The sequence below is a fragment of the Lithobates pipiens genome, unplaced genomic scaffold (assembly GCF_037356315.1).
Source record: "Lithobates pipiens isolate NorthernLeopardFrog02 unplaced genomic scaffold, aLitPip1_a1.2 Scaffold_28, whole genome shotgun sequence".
Lineage (NCBI taxonomy): Eukaryota > Metazoa > Chordata > Amphibia > Anura > Ranidae > Lithobates > Lithobates pipiens.
This window is the reverse complement of record NW_027507789.1, coordinates 85,966,838-85,978,940: the sequence shown is the minus strand read 5'-3', so window position 1 is coordinate 85,978,940 and position 12,103 is coordinate 85,966,838. Positions and strand designations below refer to the sequence as shown.

The window sequence follows — 12,103 nt, the reverse complement described above, 5'->3', positions numbered from 1 at the left end:
ACACGCACATTCATTTTAAGAGGGGCGTTTCAGGAAAAAACTTACATATTTGTATTGGCGTATAACACGCACACGCTATTTGCACCCGATTTTCATGGTGAAAAAGTGAGTGTTATACGCCAATAAATACAGTATTCATTTTTTCCCTCATAGGTCCCCAAAGGTTTTTTCCTTTCTGGGTCTTTAATTAATTTTTAATTATTTTTTTTTTTTTTTTTACATTTTTAATTTTTCTTTATTTTTATATTTTTCTTTAATTTTTTTGTATATATTTTCATATAATTTTTTCAAATTTTTTTCACTTTTTTCCTTTAATTTTAATTTGATCTTCTTATTATGTGTTTTTCTATTAAAGAAATGTTTTTCATGAATAATTTAAAAAAAATACTTTATTGCCATGTATTCACTTTTAAATTGTGGTTATGTAGGTCTACCATTATGCAATACCAGGTGCTGAGATTGGGGACATATTATATGTTGTGGAATGCTTATATAATATAATGGGACCATCCCCTTATAATAGCAGCGCTGGTTGACCTAATGTAGGATGCAGAGCTCTACAAATTTTTTCCTCCTCTCTGGTTTAGGAATTTTGTTTTGTTTTTTATATAATTAGGGACCACTTATACTTCCGCATTCTGCGGAGTAATGTGAGTGGTATTCCCATAACCAAAATGGCGGTTTTGACGCCGCGCAATCGCAGTAGAGCCAAAGGATGCACACTCTCCGCAATCAGCTGTAACAGCCGGCAGACGGTTTTATGCACTGGCGTTGTCATTTTTATCTAAATGTGAGTAGAACCTTTTTAATTTAATAAAATCCTTGTTAAAAAACAGGTCACACTATGGATATTCCTCTTTTCCATTGAAAGCCTAGTGATATTTCCCCAGCGGGTGACAAACGAACCCCCCAGAGAATCTACAAATAGCGACACAGGGGCTCACACTGTGGAGGCTATCCCACCCCAGTAGGGGTAAGAAATCTGGTGAGGGCAATATCAATACTTGTCACACGCACCGGGAAGATGCTGTATTAGTCATCACATACCTCCTGCACAGTCTGCTTCTACATTCTTTGGAACTTTTTTGAATTTCTATCAGCGTCTTTCTGCATTACTTTTTTATTTTTACCATCTGTGTTTTTTTTTATTAGTATTTAAGTTTATACATACACGTACATTAATATTATAGATATTAAACCATTACGTTTTTTTTTCTCACATGTGGTAATATCACACTCAAATTAACCCCAATTTAGGGGATCTGTAATTATTAAGTTTTCTCATTTATATTGGGGACATAACCATCACTTATCACTTTAATTCATTTACTTTTTATTCTTTCACTGTTTATTAAAAAAATTTTTTTTGCTTTTATAAGGAAGACCATTAATATTTGGTTACATCACAGGCCTACCTCTTCTTTTTCCACAAAAAAAAATGCGTTTTAATTTTTTCCCACATTTTCCAAAAACTTCTGGAAAAAATGAACCGTTCAAAAGACTCATTATGCCTCATAGATTATACGTTGGGGTGTCTGCTTTCCAAAATGGGGTCATTTTGGGGGCAATTCCATTGTCCTGGTGCTCCAGGGCCTTCAAAAGTGTAATAGGTGGTTGAGAAATGAGATGTGTCATTTATGCTCGTAGAATGCCTGAAGATGCTACTTCAGTGTTGGGCCTTTGTATGCGGCCAGGCTGTGTAAAAGTCTCACACATGTGGTATCACCATACTCAGAAGGAGTAGCAGAATGTATTTTGGGGTGTCATCTTTGCTATGTACATGCTATGTGTTGGAAATATCTGATAAATTGACAACTTTGTGTAAAAAGAAACACGTTTTCATTTTTTCCCCCATTTTCCAAAAACTTCTGGAAAAAATAAACCGTTAAAAAGACTCATTATGCCTCATAGATTATACGTTGGGGTGTCTGCTTACCAAAATGGGGTCATTTTGGGGGCAATTCCATTGTCCTGGTACTCCAGGGGCTTCAAAAGTGTAATATGTGGTTGAGAAATGAGATGTGTCATTTATGCTCGTAAAATGCCTGAAGATGCTTCTTCAATGTTGGGCCTTTGTATGTGGTTAGGCTGTGTAAACGTCCCACACATGTGGTATCGCCATACTTGGGAAGAGTAGCAGAATGTATTCTGGGATGTAATTTGTTGTATGCATATGCTCTGTGAGAGAAATAACCTGTTAATATGACAATTTTTGTAAAAAAAAAAAAAATCTTAATTTTGCAAAGAATTGTGGGAAAAAATTACAACTTAAAAAAAAAATAATCATGCTACTTACTTGGAATGTCTACTTTCTAAAAAGGGTTAATTCGGGGGGTGTTTGTACTTTCCTGACTTGTTAGTGTCTCAAGAAATGAGATACACCTGATATACTGAAGGCCTGATCAGATGTGATCAATTTTCAGTGATTGGCACCATAGTTTGTAGACTATAACTTTCAAAAAGACCAAATCATTTACACTAATTTAGGTTATTTTTACCAAAGATATGTAGCAGTATAAATTTTGGCCAAAATTTATGAAGAAAAATTACTATTTTGCAAATAAAATTTGATGGAAACAAAGAAAAGGGCATTTTTTTCCACAAAATTTACGGCATTTTTTATTTATACCACAAAAAAGAAAAAAACCCACTAGTGATTAAATACCACCAAAAGAAAGCTCTATTTGTGTGAAAAAAGGACTCAAGTTTCATATGGGTACAGTGTTGCATGACTGAGTAATTGTCATTCAAAGTGTGAGAGCTCTGAAAGCTGAAAACTGGTCTGGTCAGGAAGGGGGTGTAAGTGCACTGTATTGAGGTGGTTAATAAATGTTCTTTTTATACCACTATATTCATATGGTCGTGCCTATAAAGCCCAAGCCCTTCTTTTCCAAATATATGCAACAAATTATAGGACCTGGCACTGAATATTTTAGCAGTATCCACATTACCACTCTGTGGTGATACATTAACCATTTTATGATTATTATTGTAGAAACTGACACCAATGCTGAGGATTAATATTGCAGAAACTGACACCAATACTGGGGATTCTTATTGCAGAAACTGACACCAATGCTGGGGATTAATATTGCAGAAACTGAACCAGGTCAGCCACATCCACTGGTAAACTAGCAGAGGCTTCAACAACATCTTGGCCATTGCAAAACCAGGTACACGACCTCCCCCCCCTTTCCACCCTATGCCTAATCTTTCTGGCTTTTGCTGCGGGCTCTCTTTCCAAAAAGACAAAATTACAGCACAGGTAGATAAAAGTTGCGAAATGAAAAAAATAAATAAAATGGAGGCAAGATACATTCTAGTGGTCGGTAACAGATGCTTAAAGGCAGTGGCATAGCTAGCACATCTGGCACCCAGGGCTGATAATTTTTGTTCACAGTGGGAGGGGCTTAAAGGGCCATATGCTTTAAAGTGGTTTTAAACCCCTCAAGTCCAGGGCCTCCAGTGTACTCCCTTTTAGTCCGGGGCCGCCTCTGCACATTTCGCACCAGTCTCACTTCTCCTTTGGGTGACAAAATTCTTGCTGCTCAGGTTCATGCTGCTCCTGAGTAGGGATGAGCTTCGAGTTCGAGTTGAACTCATGTACGACTTGAACATTGCATGTTCGCCTGTTCACTGAACAGCGAACAATTTGGGGTGTTTGCGGCAAATTCAAAAAGCCGCGGAACACCCTGTACAAGTCTATGGGAGGAATCTAAAATGCTAATTTTAAAGGCTTACATGCAAGTTATTGTCATAAAAAGTGTTTGGGGACCTGGGTCCTGCCGCAGGGGACATGTATCAATGCAAAAAAAAGTTTTAAAAACGTCAGTTTTTTCGGGTGCAGTGATTTTAATAATGCTTAAAGTGAAACAATAAAAGTGTAATATTCCTTTAAATTTCGTACTTGGGGGATGTGTATAGTATGCCTGTGAAGGGGTGTATGTTTCCCGTGCTTAGAACTGTCCCTGCACAAAGTGTCATTTCTGCAGGAAAAAAAGTCATTTAAAATCACTCAAATGTATTAGTGCCACTGCAGCTCCCTGATGATGCAACATTTATATTTGCGAAATGTGTAGTGGCTGCCTGGACCCCTGTTGATTAGGTTCGGTGGATGAGGGAGAAAGATTGGGACGTATTCTCAGGAACCACGGATTACTGCTGAGGGCTTTTGACCATACGGAAAGGTGGACCCTATCCATACTCCCACGTACATGGCTAGACATGCTTGGTGCTGGCTCAGGCACAGGCATATGTGAGTGTGCATTTAGCGGTTTTAAAAAAACTTTTTTTTTTTTTTTTTAACAAATAGTTTTTATTGAAAGGCTAAGATAATACAAATATCAATACATCGTAGTGGTATAGCATACAGGAGAATAGTTTTCAAAAATAATACAAATAAACACAGAGTCTTTTCAATCAAATACAGGATTATTAGCCTCTTCTATTTATAGATACATTAACATCTCCTTTTAGTTACAGCCAAAGGATTTTATTCAAATGAGAAATAAAGCAAAAAGACAGAAAGAAAGAAGTATAAAGTTAAGGCCGAAAGTTATATAATTTTCCTAGTACCGATCCAAGGTGCCCATTGAAAATATAGGCTAGAAGATTTCCCCTCTGTCGTGGAAAGAATTTGTTCATACTTAAAGGTTTCATCTATTTTTTTCGTTAGTTCACTAATGCAAGGGGGATCAGGGGATTTCCACTTTTTGGCTATCAAAAGTCTGGCTGTTGTCAAAATTTGAACTACTATAAATCTAAGGGATGGCGGAAATTGGTCTATGTGTATGTTTAGGATTGCTAGTTCAGGGGTTGCATCTCTAAGAATACCAGTAGTTCTGGAGATAAGGGTAAATACTCCTCTCCAAAAACTTCTGGTGCAAGGGCACTCCCACACCATATGCAACAGCGTACCCACTTTAGCACACCCTCGCCAGCAAGCGTCCGAATTCTCCTTTGCAAATTTCACTGTAATATATGGAGTGAAGTACCACCTAAGAAGTAGTTTCTGTGTTGTTTCCCAATGTGTTATGGATCTGATGTAGCGACCAGTACTTTTTATATCTGCTTTCCATTGCTCATCTGAGAATGAGGTATCAAGATCTCTCTCCCATCTCTGGAGAGGATGTGTTTTCGTAAATTGACTTTTAGATTGCAAGAGATCATAAAAAAGGGAAATACCCCCTTTGACTTTCGTTACATCAGTCCAAAACGACCATGCCTGGTGAGGAATTAGAACAGCGGTGCCCCCATGTTGTTTTAGAAAAGAAGCTATTCGTAAATAGGTAAAATAGGCTGTGGAGGGAATATCGTATTTAATCGCTAGAGTTTCAAAAGGGATCAGCTTATTGTTTTTGAATAGATCCGAGACCAATGTCAGGCCCTTTTGTTCCCAGAGTGACAAATCAATATCTGTCAGGCATATACACAGTGAAGAAATAGGAGTTGATATCTCCGTCAAGTTCTGGTGATTGGATACAGTAAGAATAAATTGAGTCCAGGTATCTGTCACTAATTCGATTATGGGGTGTTGCGACATAACCCTTGTGTTAGGAAATGAGGACGCCAACAATGTAGAGTATAATGAATTGGGGAGTAGCCAAGCACTCTCAATGGTGGCCCATTGTTTATCCGCTTCTGGTTGAATCCAATACTTGATTTGATCAAGGACACATGCCTTATAATAATCTCTTAGAATAGGGAACCCCATACCCCCCAAATCTTTTCTTCTACATAAAATAGTATTAGAGCTTCTAGGTTTCCTTCCTTGCCACACAAATGAAGATAGTTGCGCTTGGGCTGATATGAAAAAGGACGAGGGGATTCGAATTGGTAACGCCCTGAAGACATATAGAAGTTTCGGGAGTATCAGCATTTTGTATGCTGCTAGTCTTCCCATCCAAGATAGATAAAATTTCGTAAGTCTGTTCAACTCATGGTGAAGGGAGGAGAGTAAGGGTAGAAAGTTAGCTTTAAACAGGCTGGAACTAGGTGACATTATCTTAATGCCTAAATATGGAATTGGTTGATTCGTCCATGGGTAAGGGAATCTTGTGGCTAGGTCTTTACGAGTTTGCCCCTTAATATTGATTGCAAGCAAGTTTGATTTAGACGCATTAACCTTGTAGTAAGAAATTTTATTAAACTGTTCTAAAGTGTCGTGAACTGCTGGTAAAGAGAGGGATGGCTGTGATAGGGATAAAATGACATCATCGGCAAATAGCGTGATCGAATGAGAAAATTTCAAAATTGGGATACCTAGGATGTCTGGATGCGTGCGAATTGTTTCAGCTAGAGGTTCCATTATGAGGGCAAAAATTAACGGAGACAGCGGGCACCCTTGTCTCGTCCCATTTGTAATGTTAAAGCTTTCCGAAAACATCCCTTCCGTGAATACCATCGCCGAAGGGTTAGTGTATAGGGCCGAGATAGCAGAATGTATGCTCCCCTCCATACCAAATTTGGTGAGTACTCGACTTAGGTAGCCCCAGTGGACCCTATCAAAGGCCTTCTCTGCATCTAAAGTAAGAAGCTGAGAAGGATCCCTCGAGGTCTCGGCCGCATGGATCAAATTAATAATTTTCCTGGTGGCATCAGGGGCTTGACGACCCTTAATAAATCCCACTTGGTCGTTTTTAATTAGGGAAGGTAAAATTGTGGATAGCGTATTTGCCAAAATTTTTGGCAAAATTTTTAAGTCAACATTTAATAAGGATATCGGTCTGAAGTTTTGAGTGGACTCTGTTGGTTTCCCCGGTTTGGGTATTGTTATTGTGGCGGCCAACATTTCTTGAGGGAATGAGGTGGTTAGAGTAGCTTTCTCAAATGTTTTTAGTAAATGTCTACCTATGATGGGGTAGAATGAGCGATAGTATTCCGATGAAAAGCCGTCTGGGCCTGGGGATTTATTTAGCGGTAGCGCTAAGATTGTTTTGTGAAGTTCACTCAGTGTTATGGGTTCGTTTAAATCGCTCAGTTGGTCCTTGTCTAGGCTTGGAAGTGTTAACTTGTCAAGGAAGCGTTCGATAGCATCTGTGGTCGGTTGGGGAATGGAGTTGTCGTCTCTTAAATTGTAGAGGGCGCTATAGTAGTCCCGAAAAGCGTTAGCGATATCTTTTGGGTTGGAAAGTTTGGCCCCGGTAGTCGGATGATAAATGAAAGGTATCTTTTGTTTAATGGTTCTTTCCCTAGTTTGTCTAGCCAGTAGCTTTCCTACCCGATTCCCTTGTTGATAAAAGCGGGCCTTCCATTTCTTAACCACTTCCCACCCGGCCAATGTATATATACGGCCGGGTGGGAGCCGCCTGCTCCTGATAGGACGTTCAGGAACGTCCTTCAGGAGTAGCGGGATCGCGCGCGCCCGCGCAGCGGCGCGATCCCGATGTGCTCGTGTCACCCGGACACGGCACATCTCAGATCGGCAGGAGGGCTCTGTGATTGGCCCTCCTGATCACATGACGGCCGTGTCCAATCACGGCCGTCATGTGATGTAAACAAACAGCCGGTTGCTAGGCAATCGGCTCTCCTCTCCTCACACGGAAGTCACCGCTGAGGAGAGGAGAGCAGATCGCTGCAGCCGGCTGATGATCAGTGAGTATGGGCTGCTTTTCACAGCTTTTTACTCACTGATCATCAGTGTAGTGTAAACACACAACACACCACACAGTGAAAACACAGTCCCCACATATGTCCCCAAAACACACATGTCCCCAAAACATACATGTCCCCAAATAATAAAAACACATGTCCCTAATAATAAAAACTTGTCCCCCACATATGTCCCACTAAAATCACATGTCCCAATGATTATCTGCACACATATGTACGTGATCACCTGCACACATATGTACATGATCATTTGCGTACATATGTCCGTGATCACACAAACCAATTATTATACACTTAACGGAATTTTTTTTACCAAAAACATGTAGCAGAATACATTTTGGCTTAAATTTATGACAAAATTTGATTTTATTGGATTTCTTTTCAAATAGAAAAAAGAAAATATTGTTTTTTTCCCAAATTTCCGCTTTTTTTGCGCTTATATCGCAAAAAAAAAAAAAACGGAGTCGTGAATAAATAACACCAAAATAAAGCTCTATTTGTGCGAACAAAATGATAACAATTTCATTTGGGTACAGTGTAGCATGACCGCGCAATTGTCACTGAAAGCGCTAGAGCGCTGAAAGCTGAAAATTGGGCTGGGAAGGAAGGGGGTGAAAGTGCCCTGTATTGAAGTGGTTAAGCACGTGCTCATGTTGTGATATCAACAATAATCTGAGTTCGTGCCTAAGACTGTCTAGTTGGGAACCTACCTTATGTTGGGGCGCCTGTTTGTTTTGGGATTCCAATTTTTCAATCTGGGAAAGGAGACTATCAATTTTTAGATTTCTCTGTTTGACGGCCGTACATTTTAATTTGATTAATACCCCTCTCATAAACGCCTTGTGTGCGTTCCATACCGTGAAGGGGTCCGATACAGACTGGGCATTGTTTTTAAAATAATCCTGTAACTCCGAGATAATCTGCTGCTTAAATTTGGGATGTGAGAAAAGAGAGGCATCGTTTCTCCATCTATTAGCCCTAGTCTCCGTCGGACGACCCTCCACCACTACGGAAACTGGGGCATGGTCAGACCACGAGATATTATGTATCGAGGACACAGTAACTTTCTGAAGTAGAAATTTGTCAACCAGAAATAAGTCTATTCTAGAGTACGAGTTGTGTACGCTAGAATAGTAAGAGTAATCCCTTTCTGAGGAATGTTGGCATCTCCATACATCGAACAGACTATAAGCTGCCATAAAGTGCGCAAGGGTAATCCTACCCCCGGATTTGCGAGGTCTAGAGGACACATCTAGAACCTGGTTCGGTATCGTGTTGAAATCACCACAGAGTATGAGATAACCCCTGCGCACCGATACCACCTTCTTGCCTAACCTGTGCAAAAAAAGACAATTGTTTGGAATTTGGTACATACACATTGACAATAGTATAAACCACGTTGTCTATTTCCCCTATTAGAATAATATATCTACCCGCAGAATCTATTTCAACCTGCAAGCATTTAAATTGCAACTTATCTCGAAGCAGTATAGCTACTCCTCTCTGTTTCTTCTGAGCATTGGACAAAAATACAGTTGGAAAATGTCTATTCTGAAGCTGCGGGTGTTTTGAGTCCAGAAAATGCGTTTCCTGAAGACAAAGAACGTCACTTTGTAGTTTCATGGCTTCTTTCCACAATAAGCTTCTTTTGTGAGGGCTGTTGAGACCTCTAACATTAAATGTCGAAATCTTAAACCCCATCTTGAGAACGTGAAGGGTGAAAAATGAACAGGTTCTTGGATCGGCACTAGTAGCAGTGCGAGAAAGTCCAAACCGACTTACAGTTGCGGTGGACCCAAAAAATTAAAAAGCAGAAAAAAAAAAAAAAAACAATAAAGAGAAGAAGTAGGCACTTAGACTGTAGAGAAAAGTGAGGTAGTTAGTCCCAAGTGGTGACAAAACAAAAGTAACAAAACGTCAACTTGTAAGGTCCTGAAGGAACAAGATACAGCAGACCACAAGGTAGCGTGTAGCCTAACCTGGTCTAAGTAAAGTCCAGAAGAGAAAAAATAAAAAAGAAGATTGCAACGAATCTGTAGGGAAAAAACCCTTTAAACAACGGAGGGCAAAAGAGAACCACATAGGTATCCACCGAGCACCGGAGCTCTAAGGTTTAGTAAGGATGAAAATAAATACCTGGGAGGTCAGTCCGGCAATCGTCTCGGCCAGGCAGGGGATTCGGCACAGGGAGATGGAGTCCCGGACGGCGAGCTCTCTTCCTTGTCCAAGATTTGCCATTCTCTGAGGAGTCGAATGCCTTCTTCGACTGATTTAATAGCCGTGGTGGACCCATCTTTGGAGACTAGAAGTCTAGCTGGATATGCCCACTTGTACGGAATTCGATGGTTTCGCAGGGGTTTCGTTATCGTCGCCAGGGTTCGTCGTCTTTGCATCGTAAATGCCGACAAATCTGGAAAAAAAAGACAAGGCTTGTGCGGACAGAGGTATGGTGTCCGGGTTGCGGATACAGAGAAGGAATTTTTCTTTAGTTTGAAAAAAATGGATTCTAGCGATTGTGTCCCTCGGTAAGTGAGCTGGGATGTGTCTAGGTTTAGGAAGCCTATGGATTCTATCAATGGCGAGGTCTGTTAGCAATGCATCTGGTAAAGCTTCCTGTAGGATTGTTTGGAAAAATGGGAGCAGGTCAGTAGGTTTCACTGATTCTGGTATACCTCGGATTTTGATGTTATTGCGTCTCGATCGGTCCTCGAGGTCGGCCATTTTCTATTTCATAATAAGCAATTCGTCCTCCTTCTCATTATGAGCATCTATAACCTCGTTAATAGTACCTGCGAATTCACTCATTTTACGTTCCATGTGGGCAACTCTGTTATCCACAGCCCTGACTTCCTCTTTGAAATGACTAGTGAGGGATAGAATGTCTGCATGCAGAGTGCTCCGAAGTGATACCAGCATATCTTTCAGGGTGGTGTCAATAACTGGCTGGTTCTTGGTAGGGAATTCAAGTATGGAGTCCTGTAACTCTCTCGTGTCATTCAGGGACGCATTGCACACACCCTCCTCTTCCTCTCTCTGCATGTGAGGCTGTTTAGCCTTGATAGGGCTGGAGGTGGATGAAGCTGAAGGAGAGGTAAGCTTGTCCCCCTGTGGCGAATCGGTCTGGTCTTTGGCTTGGTAAGCTACAGATGCTCTGCTGCTCACATGGCTACCTTTCCCCTCATCACCCTGCTTACCGGCGCCATCTTGGGACTGTGAAGTGCGGGGCTGCCGATAGAAATCCGTCATTCGGCTTAGACGTTTTGCCTCCTTTCTCCTGCGGGACATGTTCTGTATTTCTGCCCGACCTCCGCTATGCAATTACCGCTGAGTTTGGCCTCCCAGGTCCGTCGGAAAAAGCTCCGGTGTATAGGCGGTGGACGGAGCTCTCTTACACTGCGGCCATACTCCTCAGCTGCCGGCCACGCCCCCTTAAAAAAACTTTTTAATAAACTTGTTTTGACTTGCTGCACTATGATGGTCCCTTATATTTTTTTTGTGAGCCAAATAGCATGAAAGGTTTCTATTTTCCTGCTTGGAGAGGCTGTTGATGAGACCCTTAAAAGGAGTGGTTGTCCTTAATTAGGGATGGCCTTGCAGTTCGCAAGCGGGCGGTTCGTGGCAAACTTTGCTCATTCGCGATTCGCCAATCCGGCGGACTTCTGGCGCTATTCGCGCGGCGGATATATGCGTTTACATTGTGAAAGAACTTTGACCCATGATGACACATCCATCATGGGGTACAGTACAGCCAATTGAGACATTTCAGCACATGGACAATTGGACATTCCCCCTACCTTATAAATAGACCTGATCTGGCGGCCATTTTACATTCTGTCTTTTGTCAGTGTAGGGACAGGACGCTGTGTGGAACAGGGACAGTCAGTCTATCACTAGCTATTACTATTAGGTCCACAAAAGTCCTTGTAAGAACTGGTATAGGTGTACAGTATATAGGGTTGTAATACACTTAGAATATACTTTCTTTCAAAGATACAAAGCATATTCTGTTGCACTGCTACTGTTGAGCTGACCAATTCTGCAGCTATCTTTTGTCAGTGTAGGGACAGGACGCTGTGTGGAGTAGGGACAGTCAGTTTAATCACTAGCTATTACTATTAGGTCCACAAAGGTCATTTTAAGGACTGGTATACGTGCACAGTATATAGGGTTGTAATACACTTAGAATATACTTTCTTTCAAGTATATTATGGTGCATTGCTGCTGACTGCTGTGCTGCTGAGTGCTTGCTGACTGATTCTGCAGCTGTGTTTTATCAGTGTAGGGAGGGACAGTTTGGTGTTTGGAGCAGGGACAGTCTGCAAATCACTAGCTATTAGGTCCACAAAGGTCCTTTTAAGCACTGGTATAGGTGTACAGTATATAGGTTGTACACGTATAATATACTTTCTTTCAAATATAAAAAGTATATTATACTTGAATACTGTGCTGCTGAGCTGATTACAACCGATTCTGCAGCTGTCTTTTATCAGTG

The 12,103-nt window shown here is 40.9% G+C and overlaps 1 protein-coding gene across 2 annotated transcripts in view; it reads left to right on the top strand.

Moving 5' to 3' along the window:
* Positions 1 to 12,103, top strand: part of RAMP2 (receptor activity modifying protein 2) — a 617,864-nt gene that overhangs the window by 174,184 nt on the left and 431,577 nt on the right. Inside the window, exon 1 of one of the 2 annotated variants that reach the window (XM_077459450.1) lies at positions 3,063 to 3,173. The exons of the other annotated variant lie outside the window; for it this stretch is intronic. The gene's annotated coding sequence lies outside the window, so the exon portion shown is untranslated. Of the gene's footprint in view, positions 1 to 3,062; positions 3,174 to 12,103 lie in introns of those variants that run through there. 2 annotated transcript variants of the gene reach the window in all.